The sequence below is a fragment of the Limulus polyphemus genome, unplaced genomic scaffold (assembly GCF_000517525.1).
Source record: "Limulus polyphemus unplaced genomic scaffold, Limulus_polyphemus-2.1.2 Scaffold2913, whole genome shotgun sequence".
Taxonomy (NCBI): Eukaryota; Metazoa; Arthropoda; class Merostomata; order Xiphosura; family Limulidae; genus Limulus; species Limulus polyphemus.
The window spans coordinates 79,310-85,445 of record NW_013668523.1 but is presented as its reverse complement, the minus strand read 5'-3'; positions in this window follow the sequence as shown (position 1 = coordinate 85,445).

The window sequence follows — 6,136 nt, the reverse complement described above, 5'->3', positions numbered from 1 at the left end:
CAGTCTGAAGGACATTACCAAGACTTCGACTACCTCCAGCTGTACAGTCTGAAGGTCATAACCAAGACTTTGATTCTCTCCAGCTGTACAGTCTGGAGGATATTATCAAGATTTCGACTACCTCCAGCTGTACAATCTGAAGGACAAGACTTCGACTACCTCCAGCTGTACAATCTGAAGGATATTACCAATACTTCGACTACCTACAGCTGTACAGTCTGAAGGACATAACCAAGACTTCGACTACTTCCAGCTGTACAGTCTGAAGGACATAACCAAGACTTTGATTCTCTCCAGCTGTACAATCTGAAGGATATTACCAATACTTCGACTACTTCCAGCTGTACAATCTGAAGGATATTACCAATACTTCGACTACTTCCAGCTGTAGTTTGAAGGACATTACTCATCGCGGCTTTAGTTGTGCCGAGTGTTCAAACTTGGACAATAACGAACAGGAAGCGTGCATTGAGTCATATTTCATCCAATGTGTTTCAGCAATATAGTTGCATATGACTAAAGAGCACAATCCGAACACTTTTCCCGTGCAGTACTTCCCAGATCACATAACAAAATTTTCATATATATTATAGTTCTTTGGTATTATCTCTGAACAACAAATCAACTAGTAGCTGAAAATTCAAAATTAGTTGTAATATCGGTTAAAACTGTAGAATGGGCCCGGTAATTGCAACGACCGACCGTTGTTATGGCTAGTCCGCCCCTGCAACCAGATATTAAGTAGGGTCCTAATAATGTGACCATTGTGAGTTAGACTAACATCAACTTGAAAAATACATTTATATCATTTTCCGTGATTAGAATAAAACGTAATCGTATCTCGAAAATATCATGTTTCATTACATTGGGCCCGGCATGGCCAGGTGGTTAGGGAGCTCAACTCGCAATCTGCGGGTTCGAATCCCCGTTTTACCAAACATACTCGCCCTTTCAGCCGTGGTTATGTTATAATGTGACGGTAAATCCCACTTTTCGTTGGTAAAAGAGTTGGCGGTGGGTGGTGATGACTAGCTGCCTTCCCTCTAGTCTTACACTGCTAAATTAGGGACGGCTAGCGCAGATAGCCCTCGTGTAGCTTTGCGCGAAATTCAAAACAAATCAATCATTACATTGAGAATGTTTGTACCATCCAGAACAGACGACTGTATAACAATCCTCATGAAAATAATAAGCAACAAACTCACATCATTCTTTCCGGCAATCCTAAGGACCTTAACTAACACATTACTAAATTAAATTCACGGTGGCACATGTCATCATCAAAGGTGCGCTTGCTTCCAAGAAAAATGATATTGAAGATTTAACAAACACCATAAAACCGGATATACTAATAATTAGTGAAGCTATGTTATATAATTTAAACAGATTTAAAATCAAAGGTTACTCAACTATAAGAAATGATAGAACAAATAGCAGAGATCTCAACAGAGGTATACTAATATTATATAAAACGAACATGATTGTTTCAAAAGTGGATATAATAACCACAAATGAATGTATTACCATAGATGTCATCACTGAAAACAACACAAAAGTAACGGTAGCAGGCATCTACTGCTCACCGAGTAAAACCATTGATATAAAATTGTTGAGTAACCTACATAGCCATAACCAAGACATAATAATAGCAGGAGATTTAAACAGTAAACATAAAATATTTAATTGTAAAACAACCAACGCTAATGGAATTTTGGTAAAGGATTATCTGAATAATACAAATACAGTCCTACTAAATGATGCCACGCCGACACATATATCAGACGCATATGGCACCAGTGATATACTGGATCTATGCCTATGTTCGTTAAATACGAGTCGAACATTCAAACAATTTCAAGTAGGACAAGACATAGACAGTGACCATTTATCGGTCTGGTGTATTTTCAATCTCACCCCCCAAACTAATAAATCAATAGAAACAGATAAATTTAATTACAAGAAAGCAAATTGGACTCATTATAAAATAATCATAGACAATATGCTTCCAACAACAAAAGTTTGTGAAGCCGCGGAAGCATCCGAAATAGATGCATACTGTCATACAATCACCGAGTGTCTACAAACAGCAGCTCGACAGACACTACCTAAACTAAAACTACCAAAAATAATACAAACATGGAAGCCTCACAAGCAAATCATAGACATGATAAAAGAAAGAAGGAAACTACGCAGACAATTTATACAAACCAGAGATCCAACTCTCAAAACACAAATAAACACAATACGAAATAAAATACGAAACGAAGTCAGACAATTAAAGCAAGATAGCTGGCCACAATTTTTGCTCTCAACTAAATGATAAAACTGACCCAAAACAATTCTGGAACCATCTAAAAAGATACACTAATGCAGGAAACAACAATAGTAATTACCCACCCCTAGAAACAGAAAACAAAACAGCATACTCTAACTCAGAAAAAGCCAAAATATTCAAAGAACACCTACAAAACACATTCAAAACACACAATGAACCGGACATGAACGAACATTTTTACAACAAAGTAAACAACTACATCAAACAAAACATGGATATGTACATACCCAAATTTCCAATAAACACAAACATAAATATCAAACCAACTGAAATAGAAAACCCAGTCACATATCTACTAACTAAAACAATAACAGAAACAGAAGTCCATAAAGCCATAAAAACCACCAAAAACAAGGCACCAGGTGAAGATGGCATACAGACCATCCTTCTCAAAAAAGGCACTCGGAGATTGTATGAACATCTTACAGCACTTTTTAACTTATCACTGAGTTCTGGATATATCCTGGTTTCTTGGAAGCAAGCGATAGTACTAATGTTCCATAAAGAAGGAAAGCCAGCAAATAAACCAAACAACTACCGCCCGATCAGCCTGACCAGCTGTGTAGGCAAAATTTTAGAACCAATAATAAGCAATAGACTTTCAAATTACCTAGACGTAACTTCAAAATTACCTGAAACACAAAATGGTTTAAGAAAATTTAGACAAACAACAGATCACCTAGTAAGATTAACTGAAACGGTCTGAGGTTCCGCATGACAGAACTGGAACTACCGCGGGTGATTATTCGCCGGCTATCTAATTTTTTGGAAAATAGAACATGTAAAATAAATGTACGGGGAACCTACTCTGAGGCATTTCGCCCAGAGGCAGACGTACCCCAAGGAGGAGTAGTTAGCTCTATTCTGTTCATCATGTATGTAAGTAATATGCCATTAAAAGATCCAAATCACGGTTGTGCATCACAATTCGCAGACGATGTGGCGATCTGGAAAAAGTGCCCCCACCCACCCATAGCAACAACTAATCTACAGCCAGTTTTAAATAATATAGAAGAGTATTGTCAGAAATATAGAATAAAAATAAACGCCCCGAAAAACCAATTACTTACCTTCTCTAGACTAACAAAACATCACAAAGACCCACCCAAACTATATATGCATGGAACACTTATCCAGACCTCCACATCAGCAAAATTCCTAGGACTAACATTTGACCAAAAATTAACGTGGGTCAAACATACAAATAACATTTTAACAAAAATCTGGAAACGCACAAATTATGCAAGAAGTCTAATAGGCAAAACTCAGGGAACATCACCTGATAACATTATTAAAATATACAAAACATACATTCGACCAATAATAGAATATGCCAGTCCGGCATGGATAAACACAGTTCCTAAGCACATAAATAAACTACAAAGAATACAAAACACACTAATCACCTCTGCATACAGAGTCCCCCATAGCACCTCATCAACATTTATGCACAGATACGCTAATATACAAACAGTAGCCGATAGACTCTTGCATAATACTATAAATTACTTTGAGAAAAATTGGCAAAAGAACGACCTACTTTGTGAACTCGACCGTTATTACATACATGATGGAAGTAGACCTAAATACCTCTCGCCGGTTAACATTTATTTTAAAATAAAAGATGTGATCAGGTCACCTAACGTTAGACATATAAAGCCGACACTAGTTAGAGACTAAAAATAATATATTTAAAAGGGTATTACATGTAAAATATGTAAAATAGTCTCTAACTAGTGAAATGTGTAATTTGCATTATGGACTTGTATAAGCAATGCAAAACACAGAATGTAACTGTAGATACTACATGGACATTGCCCTGAAAGGGGTCGGAGCAAGTGCGGTTTACTCCGACCCTCTTGTAGTATCAACACTCTACATTCACGGACGACATACCACGGTTCGGAAGAGGTCTCAGCGCACCTGACCTTCCTAGGTCACAAAGACCTAAATTCCTGTCAGGAGGAAGCGAAGCGAGAATGTTTGTATATAGCACGCACAACATTACAATACTTTTCAGTTCCCGAAAAACTAACATGTTTCAATCTGAATGACTTTGCGTTAGATTCTTATTTTGTTCGGTGTTATGTTCCATGTTCAAAAAGACTCGGAAGTACCGCTGTAAAGACTGTATTTTGAAAAAAAAACAAAAAAAAAACACGACTGTACAATAAAATATAGACATGAAAATCCGACCACAGAGACTTTGCGTTAGAATTGTAACAACTAGATAAATTTTAAGGTCTATTTCTTAGGTATTTTTGGCACCATCTTCTTTTCGGTCAGAAACATGTTTGTTTGATTTTTGTGATTTAAAACTAATAATGGCAGCTTATTCTGTATTGTGAAATAATTTGTAAAATGATGTACTGCACGTATGTGTGTAATTTGGTTAAAATTAAAACTTCCAATCTATGAAATATTTTTGAGAAATGATTATTGAAGTCTAGAAAAAATAGAGGTCTACAATATCATTTAATGAAACTTTATTTAAAATCATTTGTATTTGAATTATAATACGTTACTTGCAAACGTTTTCTTTCAAGATTAATCATTCCGTATGTCAAAAGTTTCGATAAACTAAGAACTCGTTAAAGTTTCCTATACTTGCAATACGAGATTCATCGAAGATGTCCTTTAGAAAGGTACTTCTATAATAAATTCCTATCTTCAAAACTGATTTTGTTTTATTCTATCTGTAGGCCTTTTTTAAAAATCAAATTCTAATTACGTTTCTTTTGTTGTTTTATGTTAAAGCTTTGTATAAACGTGGCATAGCCTCTGACAATAATACATTTATTTTTTAATTATTCAAATGTATTAAGGTACTTCCTGAACATGAACTTATTTATAATCAAACTAAATTAGGTATTAGTAAAAACTCAAATTCTTATTTTGTTCGGTGTTATGTTCCATGTTCAAAAGACTTGGAAGTACCGCTGTAAAGGCTGTATTTTGAAAAGAAAAAAAAACAAAACACGACTGTATAATAAAATATATGCATGAAAATCCGACCACAGAGACGAATTTAATTTATTTATAGTTTATGAATAACAGTTGGTTATCAATTGATACAAAATTCTAAATATTTTTCTCAAGTACGAACAAAATAAAGTTACAAATACGTGAACATAAGACAACAGCGCTCTCCGAGTATGTGTTTTCTGATTTTAAGTTTAATTAATGACAGTTTTACCATAGAATAAATATATGAACATAAAACCAAACTTCCAAGAAGTAGACATGGAGAAACCTTCAAGTAAGGTCTCGGTTTCATTGTACAATTTCTACTACTAAATACCGGTGTTGAAGTCGAAACCAGAGGGTTTGAGACTGAGACCTTAGTGGTCGACACCGAAACCTTGTATTAAATTACACAATGAAAAATAAAGCAAGAAGAATAAAAATCACGCGCGTCAAACAAACTTTATTAACATCTTAACCTCAAATATTTTAAATGGTAACCCCACAGTCTTTGTTTTATCGTCTTCTTCTATGACAATAATAATAATGATGATGAATGAATAAAAAAAGCAAAAAGGTCAGCAAATAAAACGAGTATCGGTGTCAGTAAATTCCTATTGACATTTGAAGCCAAATATAATCACAACAAATCTACTAGATGTGTTGAATATCAGGGGTAATCGCTAACGACTGACGTAAATACGTGCACCAAATGAAATTCTTACAAAGTTGTAGTAAGCCTACGCCTAATATAGTGTATAGTAGTAGCAGTTAGTTTTGAATATCGCGTGTTATAACTGCGGATTGGCGTACAGGTAATATGGTGACGTAAGTTTG